Source organism: Ischnura elegans, chromosome 12 (assembly GCF_921293095.1).
Source record: "Ischnura elegans chromosome 12, ioIscEleg1.1, whole genome shotgun sequence".
In the NCBI taxonomy this organism is placed as follows: Eukaryota; Metazoa; Arthropoda; class Insecta; order Odonata; family Coenagrionidae; genus Ischnura; species Ischnura elegans.
Genome location: NC_060257.1, coordinates 72,246,857 through 72,260,617, shown reverse-complemented (window position 1 = coordinate 72,260,617; position 13,761 = coordinate 72,246,857). Strand labels below are relative to the sequence as shown.

Genomic DNA, 13,761 nt, shown 5'->3' with positions numbered 1-13,761 from the left:
TATTTCGTATCAACAGTCCGCCGAAATCTCCTTGCATGTATCCCTTCTCCGTAAACACTACGTCCCCTATTTTATGAGTAGGACTGGGGTCATCTGCGAAGTTGACTACTCGAAATTACCGAGCTACCCGCTTGGTAGCTGCCTGCATAAAAAAAACCAGATTACTGACAGATTCAGAGAAGTGAAGTTAATGACAAAGCCGGAGAAGTGATGTTACTGACTGAGTCGGAGTACTGTATTGTGTTTAAGGCCTAAATATTAAAGAAAAGACCTGTAATGTAAATGACAAAAGGCTAATTTTCTTTTAAACAAATTTCGTCCCGGAGCTGTTCGAATTAGGCGTATCTTCGGATTAGAAGTATTCGGATTAGCGGGACGCCGTTGTACTCGTAATTTCATGCAGGAGAGTTGGTAATTTTTTCATTTGCGAGCGTTTCATGTGGGCCAACGCTGGCTCACCCTGATTCTGCAGCGCACACGAGGCCGTGGCATGCGGTGGGGTTATACGGTTCAAACCTCCCCATCCCCACGAAATCTTTTGAATATACAGTTATAGTTGTATAAGCTAATCTCCGTAAATACATACATTTTACCCTCCCTAACCTCACTCCTCATATTCTTTTGGATAAGGCTTTAACAGCAACTCTCACTAGTGCAGTCTGACCCATACTCCAATTACGAATGATTCGCCTTATTCAATAATGATGATTAGGTAACTTTACTCTGTCCTCTCTTGTCTAGTTCTTTGCTACATTTAATAGAATGCCTTTATTTTGCTTGTACTCAAGCATAGTTTAATGAAATTCCTCTCTGATATTAATGCTCTTCGAGTGTGAGATTTTTTTAAATCCAGGGAAAATACTGTATAGATTATTAGGCAATGTACACGTACGTTATAGAAAAAATATGTATCTGTTAATTTAATTTTATATCGGTGCCTAAAGATTTATCTCAAGCAATTTGTTGCACTGTGGAGAATCATTCTATGGTCGCAATCCTTCTTTATATAGACCATAATAAAGAAATCGTACGTAAAATTGAGTTAACTATCAACTGCGGTTCCCTTATCCATTGGTCACCTTGCCTTTGCTTGGACGGATAAGGCCGAGTGGTTAGCTAGTCAGTAAGGAGCAAAAAAAAAAAAAAGATCGCCTCCGTGGATCTTTTTATCATGTCCTTTTCATCTTATTTTTCGTCTCTCATCCATCTTGCCGCCTCCCGCCATTCAATTTTTTTCCCGCCTCCCGGCACTATGGGAACAGCTTTCGGGTCGCCTGACCACGTGCTCCCATCTCACGCCAGCGACGGATTGTGGACCAGGGTAGGGGTTTTCTCCCATTGGATCGAATAGCGTGAGCCCGCGGGAAATGCGTTCTGCTAATTCGATGGACGATTCAACCTCGACTTTCGATATATAGCGCCATTGTCAATGTAGAATATCGGCCTCGGAGACGGCGGGGAAACGACCTCGCCTCTCAAGCCTCAGGTCGCGGGTTCGAGTCCCGCCTGGGTATGTTGTCCCTATCCAAGGCGTGGGTGTTTATGAATGTCCTACCTTGTTGGGTGATGTTAATTCCCTATTGTGAAGGCCAAGGGCGTACCCAGGATCACAACTAAGGGGGCAAGCTATGGTATAGGTGGGGGAGGAAGCCAAATTGTGACATTTTAGCATGGAAAAGGTGAATGAAACCAACATTTTAAGAAAATTATTACAGCGTTTTATAAGTTTATGAGATTATTTCCTTGAAAAAATAGTTTTATTTTAGTTGCTTATCTTATGCTGTTACATATCATTTTTCGTTGGTTTAAAGAATATTTGTTGAATACTTTCGTTTCAATTCAGTACTGATTTTGCATAAAGACTTTTGCGATTTTTGCTTCTTGGGTACGCCCATGGTAAAGGCCTGTGTCCTACTTTCAGGGAGAAGAAAATAAACAATCAAATAAATAAATAGAAGTTCGTCTTGCAGTGAGAGTATAACAATGCTTCACGATGGCAGAGATAGGAAGCTAGAAGAAATTACGCTGGCGAAAGAGAAATATTTTCATACCACCTTCTTCGTGAAAAATTCAGATATACTTTCGATGACGATTCATTCGTGATAAGTGATAGATTGAAAAAATGTAAGCTGTTTTTGCATTATTTCCCTGCATCGTTGAATCAAGGTTTGCAAGTAATAGCGTCCCTGGACGCAGAAGTTTAAAGACTGTTTTCGGGCGATGGAGGAAAGAAACAGCCTTTATCTCTGAGATACTTAGCTTTTCCTACCTAGTCTTAGTGATGCCTAGTCTTTTCAAACCACTTATTAGAAAATTTATTTGCACCACAATCTCTCAATCGCCTTAAAATATACCTAGATGTATTTAATGAAATACTTCTTACTACTTACTGTCCGGAGTATCTTATTTCGAAATAAATTTTGGTTTCTTCCCGGCTTCAACCATTTTTCATAGTATAAGTACTTGCGAATGGCTCCTACTCCATATCAAATCTGTTTATAAAACGAATATCTTGAATTTAATTGATTTCTTCAGGTTAAACATGGTGGAAATATTTTATATTCATGATTGAATAAGTAAACTTTGTAATGTCTACACATTTATTTCTCACTGTGTCATAATAATGTGACACATAATAAACATGATTATGCCACAGTGTAGTAAAACACGTGCGAATCTGAAATAAATATGTGGAAATTACAAATTTACGCTTTCAATCTCAAATATCCAGGTTCATTTTGAGTAAAACTTACCTCCCCACCAAATGAGGTTCAGACTATTATCAGGATTCCATGTGCATTTAGATTTAGGCATTGCCCGCGGAAAGATTCGGCCTGATGTTTTCACAACCAATTACCTCTAAAGAGATAAAATTTTTCCTTTATTATGTAGTTTAAGACAAGTGTTTTGCGATCGGCTGTAGGACGAGACCTGAGGGAAGAAGGGATGTTTGTAACAGAAATATTTTGTGAATAAATAAAAGCATGCTGTCGGCCGGAAGACATGCAAAGCGAGGTGGCGCTCAAAGCCAAGGTTATTATCCCCCCGCCTCCAGCGATATTTTGATGGATTCATTTAATATGTTATTGTCAGTAAAGTTTTGCCACAAGTACATGCAAGATGTGATATTTGTCTGGTGTTAAAAATTTTCAAAATTGTCTTCGGTAAAACTGTCATCTTTTCTAATGTTTTTAAGACCACCTTATTGTTTGCTGATATAAATCGATCGTTTTTTTCTTTCAATAATTTTCTTCTTTTGCTTACGGTATTTATTTTTGAATAATAATAATTATATATATCTTAATGTGTCTTATATGTCTTATAATAATCATATGTCTTAGTATTACCACATAGTTAGGAGACTGTATATCGATAATTGCTTTTTAATAACAGATTAGATATTCATATATCTAAACTGCACGATTGATCCTAACTTGGGTCATCTCAAATTTCTGGAATGCGCAATTCAGGCTAAATACGAGTTCCTGAAATATTTTTCATTGACGAAAAACCTAGGCAGGTTTTGGGGTGATATAGAAAATAAACGAAATTATCAATATTATTATTGTATTTTGATGAAGTAACCTAAAGATTGGAAATAATCGCAGGAAATTGCAAGTGCTTATTTCAATATGATTCCATTTGGAATAAGTAGATGACGGAATGTGTAGCAATAAAAAAGAAAAATTAATGGCAATACGCATACGTGGATGTATAAATTGTTCAGTGATGCTTGCGACCAGACGCTCTCCATCGGTTTCTCTCACTGTAGGAGCGACTCCGGAATCAGCAGCAGCTTGAAGATAACAGGTGAGAGCCATTTTGATGGCGCGTGCCAAGACTTCCTCTTTTTTTTATTTAGCCATTAACTTCTCCCATACCCTTCCCTTATAACAAAACGCCAAGCCGCCGAAATCAGCTACCTCTTCCCATATTTTTTTGTACATCCCCTTGAAGCGTGTTATTAAATCTGCATATAAAACTGTGAGCCTCCGCAGGGGTACGCTGTCGAAGGCAGAAAAAAAAGAGGATCGAGGGTTACAGCACTCAACGGTCGTAATTATCGCGAACAAAAGAACGAAATTGAGCGCATGGTGAAAATAGAAATTAGGAGTTAAGGCAGGAAGCCAAGCAGCAGCGTAGCGAAATGATCCTGGATCGCGTAAATATCTCCGACGAAAGCCACAATCGTTCGGGAACTATCGTCCAGAATCTTCAGTCGATAACTACTATGAAAATGTCACGACCACCACCATTTTTCCACGTCCGATTCCCAGTTTTTTCGCGAAGGCGGGAGCTAATTCATATATTCTGTCTCAAATTATCCCTCTTCGAAAATTTATCGTTGAGTTGAGTTGAAAATATTGAGTCAGGCACTTTGCCCAGCAAAATTTACCCATTACCTTTATAATCTGTAGTGAAGTAGTAGTATTTAAGGCATCGACGCTCAGAGGTAATTCTGAAAGGTTGAATTTTATGGAAAATATCTTAGTTCTACTCCACGAGTTTCTATTTCAAAATACCCATTGACGCTTCTGTATGTTCCGCTTCACCATTTACTTTATACTATTTTATGTTTTTTTTTATTTAATTTTATTTCTTACTTTTATTTTCCTGCTTTTGATTGACTAGTCGATACAATAATGAATTGGCTAGTTTTTGTTGAAAAAATTCAAATTTTTGGGCGTTTGAATTTGGGATGAAGGATTTGGTGCTTTCCCGGCGAATCTTGGTGATGAACTCTCCTCGGGAAAACAGCCGGGTCAGGATGGACATTGCATTGATGGGCAGCAATATCCATCCTGTCCCGGCTGATTTCCCGAGAAAAGTTCATAAGTTTGACTAGAAGTTCTATGATTCCAAACAAGAAGATTAGGGAAAAGAGTAAGGCTAAAAAGTATCACGAAGAATCATAAAAATTCTAGTCGATAGCTGACTTTTTCCTTATCTTGAGGTATGCGAACGGGTTTTTTGCTTCTGTGAATTCCCTCTGAGGAAAAATCATAATCCTTGATCGGGAAAATGATATATCCCAAGCAGAATGTTGTCGAAAGTATTTCAATTAAATATTAAATGTACCCTCTTCGAGAAAGCATTTCTGTTTTGTCATTTTTTTGCTATATATTTTTTTTTAAATTTCACTCTTATTGTATTAATTTTAACTCAACAATCATCCTTGATTTGTTCCAAGCGTTTAGTTGCTGCATAATTGTTAATTTGAAAAATTTACTACCTCAAAGCCAAAATTTTGGCTCATGGCACTTGAAGGCTGAGGAGCAGAAGACAATATAACGGTTAGCGAAACTAAGACGGTTAATGTAAACTTGCGGGTAACAACATAAATAGTCATCGCTTACCAGCCCGCGATTGATTCATTGAGTAATTTATAGCCAGGATTTAAAAAGAGGACTTTTTGGGGTTGGAAAAATCATACTATTCACTGTGTCTGATTACTCCTCGGCAAGTCTTCTTAAGACCGTGAAACCATCGCAGATTTTCCTGTTCTAGTACACCTGTTCCCATTCCCTCACTACCTCAGCACCTGGTGGAATCATATCCATACCTTAAGAGTAACCAATCATGAGGAGATTAAGACATAAATTGTCAACTCTGTGCGCACATATTTTACACTTCACGTCGTACTCCAGAATGTTTGCATTCCACGACGTTATGCCATGTAATGTGATCTGCGATAAAATGGCACTTAAAGCATGACTGAAATTAATCACTACTGCAGGTGCTGGTTTGCTCGCTCTGAACGTTTGATGACGGAACGCTTGGTCGTTATAGCACTTGTCCACTTCGAAGACAGTTGCCCGGAAGAGAAGTTCGATGCCCTCTACCCTTCCCCATTTGATTTCTCTCCTCATGAAAATGGCTTTTAAACAGAGTTAGAACGTTAACTAAAAGAGTTAGAGAAGAGCTTCCAGGTAGGCGAAAAGGTGTACCGATGTTATTGTTAGTGTTACTGATCGCTTAGAATAACTACTGGGAAACACAATCAGAACGTAGATTGAAAACTAAATTCAACCTAATATGATTATTCAAGAGTAGATTATTTTCCAACAAATTTACCCATATCTTACGAACGCCAATGTACAACGTGTGGTATGCATGTGGCTCTTGCACGCTGCATGTTGGTGTTTTATCACCCCCTGCCAAACACCCTAGAGGTGACTCGCAGGGTAAGACGTAGATGTCGATTTGCGTTCCTATTCCACAGGCCTTCCTGGTCTTGCTTCTATAGGATTTTATACTCACAAACGTATGCATGAATGTCATCCTCGCGTACATTTTAGATGTATGTCTTCCAACTTTTTTCTACACTTTGATCGGGAACTAGGAAATAACTAGGAATTTCCAATATGAGTATGTGAAGTTCTATCGAAAGTTCCTGGCCCTTGTGTACGAAAAAATATTTGGCTAGGAGACTTATTTTAAAATTTCGTCGCTAGAAATTGATGGAAAATGGGTGTGGTTGAAATTATTGGTATTGTCCATGATTTGGCGTATTCAAAATACCTTTTCTAATCGTTTCAAAATGACTATTCCGTGCACCTTGCAAAATGGCATTCAAAAAGATAGTTTCCGCGGCAAATCCTCATAATTTTTAGGTTTTCCCGGCGTATAGATTGAAGAAAAATTGCTGGCCGCACAATCGAAAAACGTCTGCCGGAGCATGAAAGATGCATACGCCTGTTTTATCCGCCAAAGTCGGCGGTGGCGGAGCATTGCTTGGACCTCGGTCATAGGATGGACTTTAAAAATACGAAGGTTTTGTGCCGCACTTCTAACTATTGGGATAGAATTGTAAAGGAGGCAATCGGCATTAGCCTTGAGAAGACGAGCTTAAATAAAGATAAAGGCTTCCAACAGAGCAGTGCTTGGAATGCCATAATTAATCGCTACATCCGCACTCAACAATAACGGCAACCAGGGATATCAATAAATAAATAAGTACCGTAAAAAGTACCATTACAAGTGAACCCCTGAAGATGATGGCAGACTTAGCCATTGAAACGTTGGGAGAATTAACCCAATACCACACCCGGTGGGAATCCCGAGAAATTTTTCTTCAATGCTCATAAGGTTTTCCGTAATTTTTCTAATTTACATCGTAGTATTTCGTGTGAAAAATAGATGTTTTTCTAAGCGTTGCATAGGAAGTGTAGAGCGCGAGTGTTTGATTTGGATATCTCAGAGGGGCAATGTAAGCTCCTTAAAATCCTATACTCTTATTTCTCCACTCTCGCTTACTCAACATTCTACCCACCAACTCTGTTTTCAACATCCCCTCCCCTCACAGTACTCATTCCATCCACACCTTCTGTTTCCTCCGTATCTCATCTGTATAGAAGATAAGCTGTATAAGTATCCATACATTTTTTTGCTGTAATGATTACTATTTTGTTGTTTCATAGAGTAAGTATTACATAGACTAATTATTGCCTCCACTAAACGTGGCGACCCTTTCTCCTTTAGAATATATTTGTAGACTTGTGGAACGAGCAAATTCAAAAAATCGCAAAAAATTGTTCTTCGCCTTCGGATTGATTCTTCCAGAACTACATAATATAACGTATACGATTTTTGTACGTTCGGTGAGCCCCCTATATATACTTACTCTATGGTTGTTATCATGCATTGATTTCTGATATTTTTCAATGATGAACACTGTTTTCAACATCCTCTCCCCTCTCAGTACCCGTTCCATCCACGCCTTCACGTGGTGGAGTGGAATGTCTTCGGGCCCAGCGTTGCAAGAGGCTCTCTTACGGCATCACTTAAGAGTGGATGGGGTGAGGGAGGAAGTGTAGCGAATTAAAATGCCAACACCCTCTTCTCTCCAACCGCACACCTTCTTCCCCCGTCCCCTCGAATACTCGCCCATGCTAATCACCACCACCTTCGCCCGAAGCGCATTGAAATCGCTCGGGTCAGGTGGCACTTTAATACGAAGTATATATAATGAGCTCGTCTCATTGTACTTCATTGACTTTATTTCTTTTTCAAAAAGAAATTCTAGCGGTCAAAGTAAATTTACAAAGAGCATTTCGCCGATCAACCCTCAAATAGCACGCTAGACCGAAAACGAAGTACACGTAATTAATATTCGTGAAAACTTTGACACGTATTATTATTGTCCTTCATTGACTCTTTTTTATAAAGTAATTCCACTGCTCAAGGTAAATTTACATAAAGTATTTTTCCGATCATCTCGACCTGTCTGTCCTACAAACTTTTTTTTTATCTACTGCATTCTTTTCCATATTTCTTTTTCAATACCAATATTCTTTCATAAGTGGAATTAAACTACTCTACTTAAACTGCTACTACAGGCTTGATTTGGTGGAACGTCATAGCAAATTTAAAATAAATGAGGAAAGCTTCAGTAACATTCCAGAAAATTGGCGTGGAAATAATTATTATATTATTATCTTTTTCCTTAAATTTTCTTCCATTTTTACTGAGTTTTTTTTATTGTGAATAGCACGGGTTTTCACCAAGGCAACTCTTTACTGTTCTATTGGGCTGAGAAAATTTCTCGTGATATGGCAGGTTGAAATTATTACAGCCTTTTGCAATTTGATGAATATATTTGGGTGAAGGTTAAGTATTTTGAAACTATTTTGTCTATGTTTGGGACGGTAGCAGAGATACAATTGGAGCTTTATAAACCTGTTCCATATTCTTTTTATTTCTATTGCCAATTCTTGGTACTTATTTATTTCTTGTTTATTATTATTAGTGTTTAATTAACTATGGTAGGTTTCCGTGAGGTTTTTACGATGTATTCTTGTCTCGAAAGACTTGTCTCATTGACTTTATTTATTTTTATTTTGTTATTCCACCGGTCAAGGAAGATTTACATAGAGTATTTTCCCAAATTGGAGTTCCCTCATCTCTTAACAATCAGGTCATATCCCTTTCATTCTATCTAAAAATCCTTTTCTCTTCCTTCTCTACTCTCTTTTACCCAACATTCTACCCCCTAGCACTGTTTTCAATATTCTCTCATCACATAATACTCCCTCCATCCAAACCTCCTCCTATCTCTCGTAAAAGTACTTCAACGTGTGACTATTATTATTATTAATCAAGTATTCTACCGATTATGGTAGGTTTCCATGGAGTACTTAAAGAGTGTACTTGCTGCATCCGCTTCTTTCATGTACTTCCGTTTTCAATTTAAAATGCTTACTCCCTTTCGTTCGATCTAAAAATCCTATTCTCTTCCATCCTCTCCCCCAACTACCCAAGATTCTTCTTTCTAACACTGTTTTCAACATCCCGCAACTCCCCACAAAGGAATATCTCCATCCATACCTTCAGGCTCCTCCGTATCTCATTTAGATGCTGTATTTCCTCACCCACCATGTCCAGCACTTCATACTTCCTCCTCATTTGCGTCTACTTCACCTTCTCCACACCCGCATCTCGAAGCCTCCGGTCTTCTCTCGTCCTCCTTCCTTAGTGTCCATGTTTCCTCGCCAATAATCTCCGTAATCCTGATCAAACTCTTCATTTCCCACATCTCATGCATAGTTTCTGTTAATAAACTCCACAATGTAACGGCCTAGTTCATCAGTTCAACTTTATTTGGTTTTTTAAATTACTAACTTTTTACATTCCCCACACTGAATCTTCGTGTTAAAATGTAGCCCTAAGCTTTAGGATACTGCGCAGCAAACTCAAACTCTCTATTTTTATTTACTCTGTGGTTTCTAACAAGTGTGAGAGAGCAAGACGAAATATGACCGGTCAGGCGAGAATGCTGCGTTCTCTGAAAGAAGAAAAAGGAACTAGCATTGAGATCATAAAAGCGGCGGGCGATGGTTTTTTTTATACCTTCATTTCTTTCTTCTTTTGTTTGTTTTTATTTATCCCCGCCGAAGAACCGGTCTCGGTGAATATCAAGACTGCAAGGTATTTTCTCCTTTAGATATGCATCGACAATTGGGGCGAGGAGTCTCTCTGTTCGAGAATCAAGCGCCGTTGTGTCAAATTAACGAGAGAAAGCTTCGTCATTGAGTTTTTTTTTATTCGTGCCTCTCGCTCTATGGCTCACGTATTTTTCTCACGATTTCCTGAGCCGACTGGAACCTTAGATGAAAATAAACAAATCGTGCAGCATCAACATGCTCGATCTCTATCTGCATTTCTGTTAATTGCGCATTCCCGTTAATCTGTCGAATCGGTTACGAGTTACGTAAGTTGTATACTCGTGGAAGTATCAGAGTTGTGAATGAGTAAACTCACTCAAAGCTGAATTAGGAATAGTCATTAAGGTTTGGCTTATTCGTGTTTTGCTGAACTTCCTCGGCCGTATTCATAGTTTCCTTAGTAAGCTACTAACGCCCAAGTAGCGTTCTAAGTAGTAGCATACTAGCAAAATGGTATTCATAGATCGTTAGTAAGGGCTACTAAGCTTAGTATGCTACTATCTTAGTAGCCGGTTCTTAGTCGCCCTCCGGCCTTGTCTAAGGGAGCTACTAAATATGGCGGACCGTTGTGGATGATCGAACTCCGGTTTTATTTGTATACTGTTATAGAGTTTTTATGTCACTTCGGATACTTCGGTATTACTCATAAATCTACCCTTTCCCAAAGGTATTGCATAATTTTTGTGTATAGCAATCAAAAAATATGTCTGAGATGCGATATCACATCGAATTATCCATTATGAAGTAAAAATTTCAATGCATTTTGCTGAATCAAATTCTTTTATTTGATAGTGTTACGAATTTTGCGCGCCGCGGAGGAGTCAGATGCAGTGTTGTCAAGCGTAGCCTAGAGGGTTGAACCCAAATCGCTACCGAGTAACGGCTGCCGAGCTGGCTAGTAGCATACTAAGTTAGTAGCTCACGTAATACAATCCATGAATACCATATCTTAGTAGGCGACTAAAAGGTCTTAGTAGCCGACTAAGTTAGTCGCCCTACTAGCGTGTTTTAGCGGAAATCTATGAATACGGCCGCCTATCTTTTGTTCTAGATCGATGTTTGGATGGCTATTTGACTTTGATTTGAACTGAGTTGGATTGGTCATTTTCTTTACATTATTTCATTCTAACAATACTTTGCGTTCATTTTTTAAGACCACATTTATGTTATTTTCTGGTGGCTCAATTCTGATCTTATGACCTTGGAGACCACCTTAAGCTCCCTTTCTTTCGCCAGTACAAGTTTGTACAATCAAAATTTTGGGAGTAAATGAATTATAATTTTTATTTCATATGCATCTGCGTGATAATCTCGGAGGTGCCGTAAATGCGTATATAGCAGAGAGCGCTTGAATTCTTGTCGAACTCGGGAGAATGTAGAAACGTGAAATATTTTTGCTCCAGATATATTGCTCTTTGTATGAACGTATTTTTCTCGTGGATAGTGAGATTTTTTACTTGATTTCACGACAATATACAGTGGAAACTCTCTTTACGGATAGCAAACGTCCGAGAGATAGTTTCCACAAAATTAAAGGTAGGCTAATCCGAGATTTCTGCTAAATCAATCGTAAAAATAACTGGTGTTTTTCAAGTGAACGGGAGTGAGATCTATGTTCAAATTTCTCATATTTTCTTATATTTTCTAAAAATCTTATATTTTGAGGAAGAAAATTTTGCGCGAAGAAAAATATAATACCCTACGGAATCTATTTTTTTACCAATCTGAGTTACCTAATTGTCATATTTATTTAATACGTATGTATATATGTATACATGTATGTATGCATAAAATTTGTACTTATATTTATTGAAAAAAATTACGAAAGCATATAAAACTGGAGAGAAGAGAGACTTTAAGTGAGTTGCAATCGCTCGGATCCCATTCTTACGTTTCATAGTTACTATAAGCATATAAAAGTGCCATCGTTATGTAAAAAATGTTGAACTTACGGTACACATTAATAAATATTTCATCTCTTATCTTTTTTCAGGTGAGTTGACGGGTTGTGTTCTCCAGAGTAGTTGTAAGTACGATCTATAACTTGACGATTGGAATTCTTCACGTAAAGTACGCCTCATCTGGACTACGTACTTAACAAAGGCAAGTTTCTTGAAATATTTCATTGTGACTGTAGTATTACGATTCTATTGATTATTTATATATTTATTTGACACGTATTTCTACCAGTATGCTACTGTTTAGCGGTAATATTAGAATTTAAGCAATTGAATTAAAAGCCTACTTTCCTAAGAGCAAAATGAAGGAACAGAGTATACACCTATTTATTTATTTTATCATTCAAAAACAGCTGAAACGGTCTTTACATTGAATAGAAAACTTAAAATCTGCAGCTTTAACAAATATAAACTAACTATAAAAATATATAAGGATTATAAAAGAAATAGTCAGAGGATGGCTTTTCGAAGCTGCCTCTTGAATGATCTGATGGGCATTGAAAGATCCAGGAAATGGTGAGTAGTCGAAATGGTATTGAAAAAGGTAGGGAGTCTGTAATAAAGTGATCTCTGGGAGAGAGAAAGACGTAATTTAGGTTGGTGTAATTGGTAATTATTACGGAAGGAGCGGTCGGAAATGAGGAGTGAAAAGAAAGAAATTCATTTACAATACCTTAAATGGCAATTTAAGGCATTGTAAATGAAGAAAGGATCATGTTTTTTCCAACGAGTGGATAGTGGGACCAATGATAGGGCAGACATTACTTCAGAGCGAGAAGAATTACGGAGGTGAGTAATACGGTGTCGGACTACTGAAATAAAGAAATTAACAGGGCTGGAGGGACAGGCAGTGTAGAAGATTACGGAGCAGTACTATAGGATTGGGAGAACGCAACCGGTGAAAATAGCTCTCATGGCAATAGGGTCGGTAACAGTGGTGAATCGATACAGAACTCCCACGACTGACATGGCCTTCGATTTTATTTGTTGAGGTGCGGAGGAGAAAAGTGAGCTTCGGGTCGAAAATAACACCCAGGTCGTTAATGGCGGAATCTATCGGAACGATTTTATTAGAAATAGTGTGTTTGTTAGGAGTGACAAATGGGATATAGGTCCTATAGGATGTATAAAATTTCACGATTACCAATACAATGCAACTAAAATATGGAACTTGAACCAATTAACCTTATTTTCAACGCTACCTAATGAACCACGACGATGCCAACCAAGAATTGGGAGCTCTTACCCTTAAAAATTTTAATAATTGCGGGGAAGATCTTAAAAATCTCTTCAGGTGGATCATTCCACTCCTTTACTTCTCTAGGCAGGAAGGATTCCTGCAAAATGCCCGTTTTCTGCTTCTTCAGTATATTTTTGAATTTGTAATACTTAGTTCCTTCCTATGTAGCAGGGTGAGTACAGCTTTTGACCTATTTCCTTCCAAGTCCACTCTTTTATAAACGTTTGTATACCTATTTATGGTTTACCGTAATTTCAATAGTTTCCATCCCAAACACCCTAGCATAGCTGTGGCACTAATTGGTAGTAATTCAGTTGATAATGTGTTTAAATTTTCTATTTATCAAAAACTGATTGTGGTTGACGGATTTATATTTATTACTTAAATGGATAATATGAGACGTTTTGAATAGTCAGCTATGCATCTGAAGTACCAGGGCGTGGTTTAGAAAATTGAAATCTCGTCATTTTCTATCCCAAAACGGTTCATCGCATAACAGGAAACATTCAAAGGAATTTTAGCAAAACACACCAACATTCCACCCTCCTTAATAGAAATTTTTTCCGGTTCCTACAGGTAAACTCATTGGTGTCTTCGTAAACTTAGGTGTGTGACATGT

At 38.0% G+C, this 13,761-nt stretch overlaps 1 protein-coding gene across 1 annotated transcript in view; it reads right to left on the bottom strand.

Annotated features, from left to right (window-relative positions):
- Positions 1 to 13,761, bottom strand: part of LOC124168785 (voltage-dependent L-type calcium channel subunit beta-1) — a 788,354-nt gene that overhangs the window by 714,548 nt on the left and 60,045 nt on the right. The window lies entirely within an intron of this gene.